Genomic DNA, 15,139 nt, shown 5'->3' on the forward strand with positions numbered 1-15,139 from the left:
GGATACACTGTTTCATTTAAGCCCTGGTCACTTAGGTTTTCTGTTATTCACACCCCAACAAAACCCTACATGGTCCAGGAGGGCACCAGGCAAAGTAGAGAAGGGTACGAGTTTATTTCCTGCTTCCCTGGAGACCACCAACCCTCTCACTCTTCCAGACCAGCCTCTGCCACTTCCCAGCTGTCGGCCCTCCTCCAAACAAATGTGCATGCCAACACCCAGTGGGTGTGAGGCTTGTAGGCCCAAGTCTAGAGAGAGCTGAGTCTGGCAAACCCTGAAAGCCCCTGTCCCAGCAAGCCAGGCCACAGGTCTGTAGTATCTGGGACCAGTGAATAAGGGGACCGGGGGTGCTACTGAGACTCAGAAGCCCCAGGACTAGCCCAGGGTAGTTAGAACTGAGTGAGGTTAGCCAGGACTAACCTCACGCAGATCGCTCCTCCCCCGTTCCCCTCCCTCCACCTTGGTTTGGAAGCCTCCCCGGAGCTCTCCCAGGCTGCCGTCCGCTGTAAACTCTGCCTCCACAAAAATGCCCTGGGCAACCTGCAACTCACAGCCCTGCTGTCCTCAGAGTATCAACTGGAGACAGATGTGCCCAGAATTGAGGATGGGTGGGAAATGAGGAGAAATGAGGGCTGAGGAGGGGTCATTCTCAGTCCCTCCCTCTTGGTCACAGGAGGGTGTTGCCCATGCTTTTGGGTGGGTCCCAGGCCCATAGCTGCAAATATTCATATTGGCTGCTCTTTAGTGAACAAGGGTATGTGCCAGGCATTGGCATTGTGCTGGACATGCATCATCACACTGAGTCCTCACGGAAGATGTATTATTCCCATTTCACAGAAAATGAAACTGAGGCTTGAGGTTAAGCGATTTGTCCGTGACCACAAAGAGTTTTCAGGACTCAAACCCAGATCTGTCACTGGGCAAGGTGGCTCACTCCTGCAATCCCAGCCCTTTGGGAGACTGAGACCGGTGCATCTCTTGTGGCCAGGAGTTCAAGCCTGGCCAACATGGCAAAACCACATCTCTACTAAAAATACAAAAATTAGCTGGGCGTGGTGGCACGCGCCTGTAATCCCAGCTACTCAAGTGGTGACTGAGGCAGGAGAATTGCTTGAACCCAGGAGGTGGTGATTGCAGTGAGCCTAGATCGTGCCACTACATTCCAGCCTGAGTGACAGAGTAAGACTCTGTCTCCAAAAAAAACCCAGATCTGTCTGACTCTGACACCCAACCTTTAATCATTCGCTGTTGTCAATGTCACCTCCGTTTTGACCAGCCAAGCCAGACCTCCCTGGAGCCTATGGAGAAGCCAAGGTAGAAAAGGGTTGGAAAAGAATGGTAAAATAGGCCAGGTGTGGTGGCTCACCCCTGTAATCGCAGCACTTTTGGAGGTCAAGACAGGCAGATTGCTTGAGCCCAGGAGTTCGAGACCAGCCTGGGCAACATAGTGAGACCCTGTTTCAACTTAAAAAAAAAAATGGTAATGAACAATTGTCAATTCTGAGCAGCCGGGTATGGTATGACCCTGTGTACTTTTTCTGTATTTTAAAATGTTCTCAAAATAAAACCTGTTTCAAAAAAAAAAGAAGGGCCGGGCGCGGTGGCTCAAGCCTGTAATCCCAGCACTTTGGGAGGCCGAGGCGGGCGGATCACAAGGTCAGGAGATCGAGACCACAGTGAAACCCTGTCTCTACTAAAAATAAAAAAAAAAATTAGCCGGGCGCGGTGGCGGGCGCCTGTAGTCCCAGCTACTCAGGAGGCTGAGGCAGGAGAATGGCGGGAACCCGGGAGGCGGAGCTTGCAGTGAGCCGAGATCGCACCACTGCACTCCAGCCTGGGCAACAGCGTGAGACTCCGTCTCAAAAAAAAAAAAAAAAAAAAAAAAAAAAAAAAAAAAAAAAAAAAAAAGAAGAGGACAAAGAAGATGAGGAGGAAAAAGAGGAAGAGGTAAGGAAGAGGAAAGAAGAGGAGGGGGAGGGGGAGGAAGAAGAGGAGGAGGGAGGGAGGAAGGAAGGAGAATAAATGAAGAAAGAGGCCAGGTGGGATGGCTCACGGCTGTAATCCCAGCACTTTGGGAGACCGAGGTGGGTGGATCACCTGAGGTCAGGAGTTTGAGACCAGCCTGGGCAACATGATGAAACCCTGTCTCAACTAAAAATACAAAAATTATCGAGGTGTGGTGGTGCGTGCCCATAATCCCAGCTACTCGGGAGGCTGAGGCAGGAGAATCATTTGAACCCAGGAGGCAGAGGTTGTAGTGAGCTGAGATTTTGCCACTGCACTCTAGCTGGGGCAACAGGAGCAAAACTTAATCACACACACAAAAAATAATAATAATAATGTAAAAAAAATGAAGAAAGAACAAGAATGGGTGGGGTACAGTGGCTCATGCCTGTAATCCCAGCACTTTGGGAAGCCAAAGTGGGCAGATCACCTGAGGTCAGGAGTTCGAGCCCAGTCTGGCCAAGGTGGTGATTTTTGTCTTTACTAAAAAATACAAAAATCAACCAGGCATTGTGATGCATGTCCAGCTACTTGGGAGGCTGAGGCAGGAGAATTGCTTGAACTCGGCAGGCGGAAGTTGCAGTGAGCCAAGACTGCGCCACTGCACTCCATCCTGGGTGACAGAGCAAGACTCCATCTTGGGGGGAAAAAAAAAAAGAACAAGACTGGGCCCAGAGTTGGGGCCAGGCCCAGGCTGGAGTGGGGCCTGGGCAGGGGCCGGGCCGGCTTTAGTGGCAGCCCTTCTGCACAAGAGCTCCAGTGTTCCCTGGGCCCGGCTGCCATCCAAGAGCAACATCGTTGGCACCAGGCAACGTCTGCCCTCTACCCCCCGACAACTCTGCCCCCAGGCAGGTGGGGGGTAGGACCTGGCCTCAGGAGACCCTCCTGGCCCAGCCCAGCATTCTAGAAGCACAGAGTCTGCAAACCCCTGCCTGGGGCCGCATGTCTTCTCAGGACTGCTGGCTAAAAGGTCAAGGAGTGCAGTGCCCAGTCCCAGCCCCCACACCTCCCTCCACCACACACTCACCTTCAGGTGAATCTGCACCTTCCCGGGCCACAGTTAAGGATGGAAGCAGAAAGCATTTGATGAGGTAGCATCAATGATCCCATTCTGGAGAGTTATCCCGAGCGCTCCATCTTTGCCCCCAAAGACAGGGGTTCAAGTTCCGCAGTTCACTTGCTAGATGACCTCAAAAAAGTAATTCCATCTCCCTGAGGTTGTTTCTTCACCTACAAGTCAGAGCTAAGGATTCCTATGCCATTTGGCTTGGTGGAAGAATTAAAGGATATAATGCCTGTACAACAGGCATGGTGCCTGGCACGTAACGGGAGCTCAAGAGTCAGGAACTCAGGAACAGGAATGCGTTCATTTCCCCCGACACTCCCAGGAAGAAAGAAGCTGGAGTAGCCGGGAGCCGTTGCTCACGCCTGTAATCCCAGCACTTTGGGAGGCCAAGATGGGTGGATCACCTGAGGTCAGGAGATTGAGACCAGCCTGGCCAACATGATGAAACCTCATCTCAACCAAAAATACAAAAATTAGGCCGGGCGTGGTGGCTCACGCCTGTAATCCCAGCACTTTGGGAGGCCGAGGTGGGCGGATCACAAGGTCAGGAGATCGAGACCACGGTGAAACCCCGTCTCTACTAAAAATAGAAAAAATTAGCCGGGCGCAGGGGCGGGCGCCTGTAGTCCCAGCTACTCGGGAGGCTGAGGCAGGAGAATGGCGTGAACCCGGGAGGCGGAGCTTGCGGTGAGCCGAGATTGCGCCACTGCACTCCAGCCTGGGCGACAGAGCGAGACTCCGTCTCAAAAAAAAAAAAAAAAAAATACAAAAATTAGCAGGGTATGGTGGCAGGTGCCTGTAGTCCTGGCTACTAGGGAGGCTGAGGCAGGAGACGCAGAAGAATTGCTTGAGCCTGGGATGCAGAGGTTGCAGTGAGCCGAGATCACGCCACTGCACTCCAGCCTGGGCAACAGAAGAAGAAGATGGAGCATGACTGTTTCTTGGTGGAGAAACTGAGGCAGAGGCAAGTTAACAGCAGGATCTTAGGATGACAGGCTCTTGCCTCTGCTAAGCAGGCGTGTGTGTGTGTGTGTGTGTGTGTGTGTGTGTGTGTGTGTGTGTGTCTGAATGGTTGTTTTTGGTTTTTGTTTTTTGTTTTTGAGATGGAGTCTTGCTCTGTTTCCCAGGCTAGAGTGCAGTGGCGCAATCTCAGCTCACTGCAACCTCCGCCTCCCGGGTTCAAGCGATTCTCCTGCCTCAGCCTCCCCAGGAGCTGGAATTACAGGCATGGGCCACCAGGCCTGGCCAATTTTTGTATTTTTAGTAGAGATGGGGTTTTACCATATTGGCCAGGCTGGTCTCGAACTCCTGACCTCAAGTGAGCTGCCCGCCTCGGCCTCCCAAAGTGCTGGGATTACAGGAGTGAGCCACTGCGCCCAGTCGTATCTGAATGTCTTTGAGAAAGAGACTGCAAATGTGACTGGTGAAGGATTGCATGTCAGCAAGAGAGTGAGGCAGTGTGAAAGGCTTAGGTGCTCTGCCTGACTCAGTTTATCTCCCAGGCTGTAACTGATTACTTATCTGTCTGTCCCCACCACAATATCAGCAGCCCCTTGAAGGGTAGACGTAGGGCCCAGGCCAGGTGAGGTGGCTCACATCTGTAATCCCAGCATTTGGGGAGACTGAGATGGGCAGATCACTTGAGGTCAGGAGTTTGAGACTAGCCTGGCCAATATGGTGAAACCTGTCTCTACTAAAAATATAAAAATTAGCCAGGTGTAGTAGCGCACATTTGTAATCCCAGCTACTCAGGAGGCTGAGGCAGGAGAATCACTTAAACCCAGGAGGCAGAGGTTGCAGTGAGCTGAGATCTCACCACTGCACTCCAGCCTGGGCAACAGAGCAAGACTCTGTCTCAAAAAGAAAATAAATAAATAAATAAATAAATAAAGGTCCAATTCGGGGCTTTATCCCCATGATTTAAAACAGTGGATGCCACATAATGAACCTTCAATAAATAATCATTCAAATGAATGAGCGAATGAGTGAATGACTTTGTGAGGGAGTGTCAGCCTCTGCCGAGGGTCAGTGTGAAAGATTATGAGTGCGTGAGAGGAGGCAGACAAGGGATATGGGGAACATATCCTAGGGACATCAGAGGGTTGCCGGTCTGAGGGATTTGCACATCTCAAGAGACAAGGAGGTTGCATGACCTGAGCTATGAAAACTTTTAGTTTGCCTTTGGCTCCGGTAAACTCAGGAAATGCCCGGGAAGGTGAATGAAAGTCATATGGGGTCCAGCTCCAGCTGGCGGTTCACCCTGCTCCCCCCGCCCACAACCACATTCACAAGGGGAGCCAGCAGAGGGCCCGAGGCAGGGAGCTGAACCCCTCCTGCAGTCCGGGAGGTCTGGCAAGGTCCCCTCTGGACAGGCAGCTCCCAGAGCAAGGAGCCTCATCTATGCTGGGAGCCCCAGCAAGGCAGGTCTCTAGAGATGAGAACCGGGACAAACTGTTTTTAAAAGATAACCAATTTTTTAAAAAACATTATACATATGTGTGTGTGTGTATATATATATATTTTTTTTATTTTTATTTTTTTTATTTTTTGAGACGGAGTCTCGCTCTGTCGCCCAGGCTGGAGTGCAATGGCACGATCTTGACTCACTGCAACCTCCACCTCCTGGGTTCAAGCAATTCTCTGCCTCAGCCTCCCTAGTAGCTGGGATTACAGGCGCGCACCACCATGCCTGGCTAATTTTTTTGTATTTTTAGTAGAGATGGGGTTTCACCATCTCGCCAGGTTGGTCTTGAACTCCTGACCTCGTGATCCAGCCACCTCGGCCTCCCAAAGTGCTGAGATTACAAGTGTGAGCCACTGTGCCCGGTCTAATACATATATTTTAATGGAGACGAGATCTCGCTATGTTGCCCAGGCTGGCCTCAAACTCCTGAGTTCAAGCGATCCTCTCGACTCAGCCTTCCACAGTGCTGGGATTATAGGCATGAGCCACCATGGCTGGCCCCAATTATTTTCTGATTTATCTTTGGGAGGAGACCATTCTTTCGCTTAAGAAGAAAAAGAAAAAAACAATTTTAAGTCGCTTTAATGGGCCTTAGAGTTATGCAAAGATATGCCACTATCCCTTTGGGAGTGAGAGTGGAAAGAACTAGACTTGTCTGCATAACAATGAGAAAGGAAGCTGCTTCTTAAGGCAGGGTCTACACTAGCTAGAGAGGACAACCAGGACCTGAGCCTCAGACAGAGTCTCGCTCAGTAGCCTGTCGCCCAGGCTGCAGTGCAGTGGAGTGATCATGGCTCACTGCTGCCTCAACTTCCTGGGCTCAGGCAATCTTCTGGCCTCAGCCTCCCGAGTGGCTGGGACCACAGGTGCACCCAGCCCATTTCCTTTCCTCTCAAGGTGCCTTACGAGAAGCAGAGGGCTTGAGATTCAGATGAGGGATGGGCAGAGATCAGAGGCTGCCTGGCCTCCTAGTTTGGCCACAGTCTAGATGCTTAGGAGAGAAGGGCTTAAAGGTGAGGCAAACATGAGCCAGGTGAGCACGGAGCTATCAGGGAGCACCTACTGTATGCCAGACACTTGAACTCTAATGGTGAGGTCTGCGGGCACAGTTCCTCTATTGAAAAATAGAGACAGAGCAACTGTGTTGCCAGGGCTGGCCTCAAACTCCTGAATTCAAGCGATCCTCCTGCCTCACTCTCCTAGTAGCTAGAACTACAGGCACCTGTCATTGTGCCCGGCCATTCCACAGCTATTTACATAATTAACTGTTCAGTTACAGTTCTGGTAAGTGTGCTGAAGAAATAACAGGTCCTAAATAATTAAATTACAGCTTTTGTTATGCCCAGACCATTTATTCCCCGAAGAAGACCACCAGAGTCCAGAGTCAAAGCTAAGCAGCAAGGATCTTTATTACAGGTTCGAACCTGGAACTCTCCCTCGCTCGTGAAACGAGACAGGCAGGAGAGCTCCCCCACTGAGCTCCGAGCAGTGTTATATAGTCTAAGAAAAGTGGGCATAGAGTTATTATACAAATCAGATATATGATTGGCTAGTGTTTGAACAAGGCGATTTGGCTAACTATGATTGGTTCCCGCCATTTCTGATATTTTGGTTCAAACTTTGAGGCGGGAGAGCAGGTTTATGGCAGCAAGAGTTTTTCTTACTTAAACACGTCTTGTGACCTTGCCTCAGAACTTACAAAATCTCTGGTATGTGCAAAACAAAATCTCTGGTACGTGCAGAAAACCAGGTACTCACAGAACTTACGAAATCTCTGGTATGTGCAAAGATTAGAGAGCAGAACAAGGGTGTAGCGGGTGGGGGCGGGTACACATCTATCTTTGTGTCCTTTCATTTCCCCCTTCTCATAAGTAACTGGATGTCCAATCTTGGATTTCCAGAGTCTTATAATATAGCCTCACTTTCTGGGTGCAGGAGAGGCTGGTGATGGCTACGGAGGACCATTAGTTGGATGGTATCAAACCTTTCTCTGACAAATTGTAAAATTTTATTTACCACACAGGGGCCTATAGTGAATAGAAGTAGTAAAGACATTAGGGGGCCTAAAAGGGGTGCCAGAAGGGAAAACATTGAAGAGCTCCACCAATTGTTAGCGGCTGTAGTGAATTGTTGCTTTTTCATTTCTAAGCTTAGTTCGTGTAGGCGTTGGACTCTTTCCTCAACTAACCCTGACTCATTTATATAGAAACAGCATTCTTCTTTGAGGAACATACAGGTACCTCCTTTCTCAGCCATGAGTAAGTCTAAGGCTCTGCGGTTTTGAAGGGTGACCTGTGCTAGGGAGGTGAGCTGCCGCTGAAGGGAGGCTAGGGAATAGGCGGAGTCTTCCATAGCAACAGAGAACTGTTGTAACAGCTTGTCATTTTCTATCATGGAGTGTTGTAGGGCCCCTCCTGCTAACCCCGCTGCGACGACAGAGGTGGTTAAGGATATTCCGGCAATTAGTGGTAGAAAAACTGCTCGTCTATGTCGCGCAGTTTCAGTTGGGGCAGTCCCTGCCCAGCCTATGAACTCTGCCGGGGTCAGCAGGGTTAGTCGGGGAACTAGTGTAACAGGGATGCACAACTGTCCGTCAGAGATGCTTTTGGACAGAGTTTTTAACAGAGTCATATTACACCAGAAGAACACACCAGGGGGAGCACGTATGGGGCTATTAGGGTATGTAGCCGTCTGGTTGCAGAGGCTGCTACTAAATGCTGAATAACAGTAGGGGTATTTCTCTTGGTATGGGTCACGGTACAGGGCTATATCAGGTATTGCAATTGTTGATGAATTAGAATCTGGCATATAGTTTGTGGGTGGGGAGGAAAGGGGAACAGCGGTTAATGGGGGTCTTCCTAAGGTTGCACACATAAAGCAAGAGGACAGGTCGCCTAAACCGGTGAGGTTGGCGAATGCTAGCCCTTCTTGTAATAGGGTTAGCCAGGAGAAGGGCTGCAAGTCTTGTGATAACTTGGTTTCCTGTCTGTGGATTTGTGTATGGATTAAGGGTCGAATCTGGACTAGACTCCGCCACAAGTACAGGTGGCTACTAGGCCAGCTACTTCTGGCATCGTAGTAGACTGCCCCATGTTGGGGCGATGTCCACCGGGAGTGCCCTGGATCTGTTATTATCCAAGTGAATATGTTGGGAGTCCCTGTCGGGTAGCGAGTCCTGAGAAGGTTAGACTTTCTCGGGTATTCGTCCCATACCCTGGCTGAGTGCATTTTACAATAGTGGTATGGGCAACCTGCATTCTGGTGCCACCAATAATTCTTACAATTATATTCAGTCTGATCATATTCAAAACAAATCATGGGTATCCCCGGTTGGGCAATTTGGAAATTAGTGAAATTGAGGTAAATTGGAGTATTGCACCCGGAGGGGGGGCAGTCTGCACTAGCTAGCAGTTTACCCGCTTGGGGGGTTTCCCCGGGGTGAGTTTTGTTCTCATAGAGCCAGAACCTCCAGACATAGGGATTAGACGGCGCAGCAGTTAGGAGAGTCAGATGTATAAGGCATAAAAGCATAGGCAAGCTAGACATGGTTACGGCTATGTGGGTGACGGCGCAGGGTTAGCTTTAAGGGATTGTTCTTAGCTTTGTCTACAGTCCATGTAACCAATGCTCCAGACGGCTCGAGAAGGTCAGATGTTGGGCCCACTGGTTTGACGTGTGTGTAGTGGATCCATGAAGCGATGCCTTCTACTTTGAGAGCGGTGGGAGTAGTCAGGAGTACTTGCAGTGGTCCTTTCCACCTGGGTTGAAGAGTTTCTTGCCGGTGGCGCTTGACTAGGACCCAGTCTCCCGGCTGGAACGGATGAGGCGTCGGCGGAGGTCCTGCCTCGTACAGTTCTCGTAGTCTGGGCCAAATTTCCTGGTGAATTTTCTGTAAGGCTTGTAAGGAGAACAGGAGCTCAGAGACATTTTCAGTTTCAGGTTTGAGTAAGTCATCTTTTAGACTGGGGACCAGGGGTGGGGGTCTGCCATACATGATTTCATATGGTGTGAGGCCCAGTCTGTAAGGCGTATTTCGGGCCCGGAACAGAGCGTAGGGGAGAAGTACTACCTAATTAGCGCCAGTCTCCATGGTCAATTTAGTTAAGGTCTCCTTCAGAGTCCGATTCATCCTTTCTACCTGTCCTGAGCTTTGGGGCCTATAAGCACAATGTAATTTCTAATTTGCCCCAAGAATGGAAGCCAAATCCTGACTTACCTTAGCAACGAAGGCTGGTCCATTGTCTGACCCTATTTGGACGGGAAAGCCATACCTGGGGAGGATTTCTTCCAAAATTTTCTTTGCTACAACCTGAGCAGTTTCTCTCTTAGTTGGGAACGCTTCTGTCCATCCTGAAAAAGTATCTACAAAGACAAGTAAGTACTGATACCTATATTTTCCAGGCTTTATCTCAGTAAAGTCTATTTCCTAATAGATACCAGGCCTAGTTCCTCTACACCTAATTCCTGCGGTGGTCTGGGTTTGGGGGCAAGCGTTGTTTAGTTGGCAGGCTTTGCAATTTGTTGTGACATCGCTGGCCAGTTCAGCTATGCGCCTGATTCTAAACTTGGCGTGCCTGATTAAGTACATCATTCGCCGGGCACCCAGGTGGGTTGTCCGGTGGATGTGTTCCAACACCTGCCGTCCTAATTTTTCTGGTAGGATGGTTTGGTCATTTATATCAGTCCACCACCCATTTTTAACCTGTTTTAGGGGAAGCGTGTTTATCCATTCACGATCCTGTTCAGTATAGTCGGGAAAACATGGCAAATTTCGCGGGCCAGGATCGGGGAGCTGGAGCGCGAGGAGCTGACTGGGAGCTTTTGCTATGCTCCTTGCGGTTTGGTCGGCTAAGAAGTTGCCTCGAGCAATTGGCGTAGTTGGTTTCTGATGCCCAGGGCAATGTACGATAGCCAATTTCTTTGGTTTCCACAAAGCAGTTAATAGAGCTAGGATCTCTTGCTTGTTTTTTATTTCTTTGCCTTCGGCTGTTAATAGTCCCCTTTCTCTGTAGATGGCCCCATGTATGTGCGCAGTAGCGAAAGCATAGCGGCTATCCGTGTATACTGTTAGTTTTTTCTCTGCCCCTAGGGTGAGGGCCTGTGTGAGGGCTATCAGTTCAGCTCTTTGGGCCGATGTCCCTGGAGGCAAGGGTTCCGCCCAGATTACCTCAGTCTCTGACGTTACAGCCGCTCCTGCATACCGCTGGCCTTGGTGGACGTAGCTGCTGCCATCAGTGAACCAGGTGAGTTCTGTGTCGGGGAGCGGACGATCTTGCAGGTCCTCCCGCACCGCATGCACCTGAGCCAGTATCTCAGTGCACTCATGGAACGGGGCGTCCAAGTCTGGATTTAGCAGCAGTGAAGCAGGGTTTAAAGAGGTTGGGGGCAGAAAAGTTATTCTGAGGGGGTTTAACAGCAGTCCTTGATAGTGGGTGAGCCGGGCGTTACTCATCCATCGGTCCGGCGGCTGCCGGAGGATGCCTTCAATGGCATGCGGGGTTATAACGCGCAACTCTTGCCCCATGATAAGTTTATCAGCGTCTCGGACCATTAGGGCGGTCGCCGCGATTATCCGCAGGCAGGGTGGCCAGCCAGCAGCCACTGAATCTAATTTTTTTGACAAATAGGCAACTGGCCTCTGCCAGGGGCCTAGGTACTGTGTTAACACGGCTTTTGCAACACCCTTACTTTCATCCACGTATAAGTGGAAGGGCTTGGAGACATCAGGGAGCCCCAGCGCGGGGGCTGATAACAAGGCAGTTTTGATTTGTTGAAAGGCCAGCTCAGCCTCTTCCGTCCAATTGAAGGGCTGCCGTTCCTTTGTTGCCTGGTATAGGGGCTTGGCTAACTCAGCAAATCCGGGTATCCATAACCTACAGAACCCTGCCGACCCCAGGAAGTCTCTCACTTGCCGTGTCGACTGGGGTCTAGGGATGCATAGGACTGTTTCCTTTCGGGCTTTGGTTAGCCAGCGTTGCCCCCCTTTTAATAGGTACCCCAGATAAGTTACCTCCGACTTGCAGATCTGAGCCTTTGTTGCTGAGGCTCGGTAGCCTAGCTCCCCCAGAGTCTTCAAGAGGTCCTCAGTCCCTTGAACACAAGTTTCCGGGGATCTGGCTGCTATTAAGAGATCATCAACATATTGCAAAAGAGTTATTTCAGGGTGTTGCCGCCGGTACTCACCCAGATCTTCATGAAGGGCTTCATCGAACAGGGTTGGCGAGTTCTTGAACCCTTGTGGCAGCCTGGTCCATGTTAGCTGACCGTTGATGCCCCTCTCAGGATCCGTCCATTGAAATGCAAAGAGTCCTTGACTTTTGGGAGCCAGAGGAAGGCTGAAGAAAGCATCTTTTAGATCAAGAACGGTATACCACTGTTTTTCGGGATGTAAAGAACTCAGAAGGGTGTATAGATTGGGCACAGTGGGATGTATGTCCATGACCCTTTTATTAACTTCTCTTAAATCCTGTACTGGCCTGTAGTCCGTACTGTTGGGTTTACGAACAGGTAACAGTGGAGTATTCCAGGATGAGTGGCAAGCCCGTAGGACTCCCTGGTCTAGGAGTCGGCGGATATGGGGCGTAATTCCTTCTCTTGCCTCCAGGGGCATAGGATATTGCCGAACCCGAACCGGGTCCGTCCCTGGCTTAACTTCCACAAATATGGCAGGTCGATGTTTAGCTAGCCCTAAGCCCCCAGTTTCTGCCCACGCTTCAGGGAAACGCTGGAGCCAAGAGTCAATTTCCTGATCGGGGGGCTTTTGCTCTTGATGGAGTCTGTACTCATCTTCTAAGGTGACAGTCAGGATAGATATTGGCCTGTTTTGGGAATCAGTTATCTTGGGCCCTTCTGGCTCAAAGTGGATTTGGGCCCCCATTTTTGTCAGCAAGTCCCTCCCTAGTAGAGGGCAGGGGCTCTCTGGGATGACTAGGAAGGAATGGGAGACTTTTCCCGTTCCTAAGTCTACAGTCCTCTGGGTTGTCCAGGGGTATTTTTTGATGCCTGTGGACCCAGGATGTTTTCTTAGACATTTTTCCAATTGGTTTGGTTAGGACTGAGCGTTCCGCCCCAGTATCGACCAAGAAGCGAACTGGGGACCCCTCCACTTGCAAAGTTACCCTGGGTTCGGGGAGGGGGTCCGAACCCCGTCTTCCCTAGTCAGAGTCCTGGGTAACGAGTACGGAGGTAGGGTTAGCTGGTCTCCGTTTCTTTGGGCAGTCTTTAATCCAGTGACCACGTTCCTTGCAATAAGCACACTGATCCTTTTCTAATCCTTGCCTAGAGCCTTGCTTTGTCTGCTTTCTGCTTTGGCCATTCCCTGCCTGGGGGAAAGCTGCTACTAAAACTTTGGTCATTTCTTTGGTTGCCTTGAACTGTTTTTCTTCTGGAGTATCCCTATTATTATAAACTCGCTGGGCCATCTGAAGGAGGTCCTGAATCTGCTTTCCCTCTAAACCTTCTAATTTCTGGAGTTTTCTTCTAATATCTGATGCTGCCTGGTTTACAAAGGACATTACTACCACAGCCTGATTTTCCGGTGCTTCCGGGTCCATAGGGGTATACTGTCTGAAAGCTTCCATTAATCTCTCTAAATACACAGCGGGGCTTTCTGTCTTACCTTGTAACACAGAATATACTTTAGCCAAATTGGTGGGCTTGCGAGCTGCAGCCCGGAGACCCGCCATTAGAGTCTGGCGATAAATGAGCAGTCGTCCCCTACCTTCTGCCGTGTTGTAGTCCCATCTGGGCCGGGTCAAAGGAAAAGCCGCGTTAATGAGGTCAGGATTTGCAGTTGGCTGGCCGTCATCTCCTGGAACCAGCTTTCTGGCCTCAACTTGGATTCTTTCCCGCTCCTCCGTTGTGAACAGGATTCGGAGGAGCTGTTGACAGTCATCCCAGGTTGGCTGGTGAGTAAACATGACACTGTCTAACAACGAGGTTAGATCTTTGGGATTATCGGAGAACCGAGCATTTTGGGACTTCCAATTGTATAAATCGCTAGTGGAAAAAGGCCAATACATGAGACGGGAGAGCCCGGTATCATCGAGCGATCCTATTTCTCTGAAAGGCAGGGCTACGGTGGAGTCAGGGAGTCGGGAAGCTTGGTCCCGCAGTACGCGGCCTTGCGTTCGGCCGGCCGGCCCCCCCGGGTTACTTTCGCTCTTGGCTGCTTCCGCTTCTCGGTTTCCCTCTACGGAAGCACCACCCTGGGGGACTGGGTCCTGAGGGATAAGGTGCGGATATGGTGGGGGAAGTGTGGGTTCTAACGTTAGGGGGTCCTGGCTGTCTGGCAGCACAGGGGCCGAGGGAGCAGAGGGAGTCCTTTGTCTTGTAGGTCGCATTACTAGGACCTTGCAAGGCTCAAGGATGAATGGAGTTATCCAGGGCGGTGGGTCTTCCACAAGATTTTGCCACACTAGAATATAAGGAATTTGATCAGGATGTCCTGACTGCCCTGGCAGGAAAATCTTAGTTTTTACCTTAGTAATAATAGAGAAACAGAAAGTTCCTTCGGAGGGCCACCCTACGCCGAAAGAGGGCCACTCCGAACGGCAGAAAGTAACTAGCTTTCCCTTCTTTAGTTCTACGCTTAAGTTACGCCCCCGAGCCTTCACATCCTTAAAATTGGTAACAAGGAGTGAGAGCGGCGTGCTCTGGTTGTTGCCCATCTTTGGACTGCTCCTACAAAGAGAAGGAGGGACGAAAATGAGTGTGAAGCAGAGGGGAGTATCCAACAGGTCCGGTCCTGGAAGGGGAAGAAAAGGTTTTATGTTTCGTTTTGGACTTATACTTAACACTTAACAATAACGGACAGACAGTGAGAAACGATGAGCCTTCGCGAGCGCGTGTCGGACTTCCGACCTGAGTCAGACGGGGCAACCAAGGATGGAGGCCCCCAGATGGGCACTGGGGGACGTCTCCCACCAGTCCCGAGTGGCTGTCTTTTAGCGCGTCCGCCAAGACCATGCCACTTATAAAACAGACCAATACAGATTACAGATTACGGATTTCGCGAAATTTCAGGGAGACAGACAGAGACAAAGACAGAGACAGTGACAAAGCCGGCTTACCTACAGATTAAGATCCATTGACTTGGGGGTCTGGTGGGCTTGGGGGAAATCCCGGACGAGCCCCCATTTGTTATGCCCAGACCGTTTATTCCCCGAAGAAGACCACCAGAGTCCAGAGTCAAAGCTAAGCAGCAAGGATCTTTATTACAGGTTCGAACCTGGAACTCTCCCTCGCTCGTGAAACGAGACAGGCAGGAGAGCTCCCCCACTGAGCTCCGAGCAGTGTTATATAGTCTAAGAAAAGTGGGCATAGAGTTATTATACAAATCAGATATATGATTGGCTAGTGTTTGAACAAGGCGATTTGGCTAACTATGATTGGTTCCCGCCATTTCTGATATTTTGGTTCAAACTTTGAGGCGGGAGAGCAGGTTTATGGCAGCAAGAGTTTTTCTTACTTAAACACGTCTTGTGACCTTGCCTCAGAACTTACAAAATCTCTGGTATGTGCAAAACAAAATCTCTGGTACGTGCAGAAAACCAGGTACTCACAGAACTTACGAAATCTCTGGTATGTGCAAAGATTAGAGAGCA

This window comes from Macaca fascicularis, chromosome 6 (assembly GCF_037993035.2).
Source record: "Macaca fascicularis isolate 582-1 chromosome 6, T2T-MFA8v1.1".
In the NCBI taxonomy this organism is placed as follows: domain Eukaryota; kingdom Metazoa; phylum Chordata; class Mammalia; order Primates; family Cercopithecidae; genus Macaca; species Macaca fascicularis.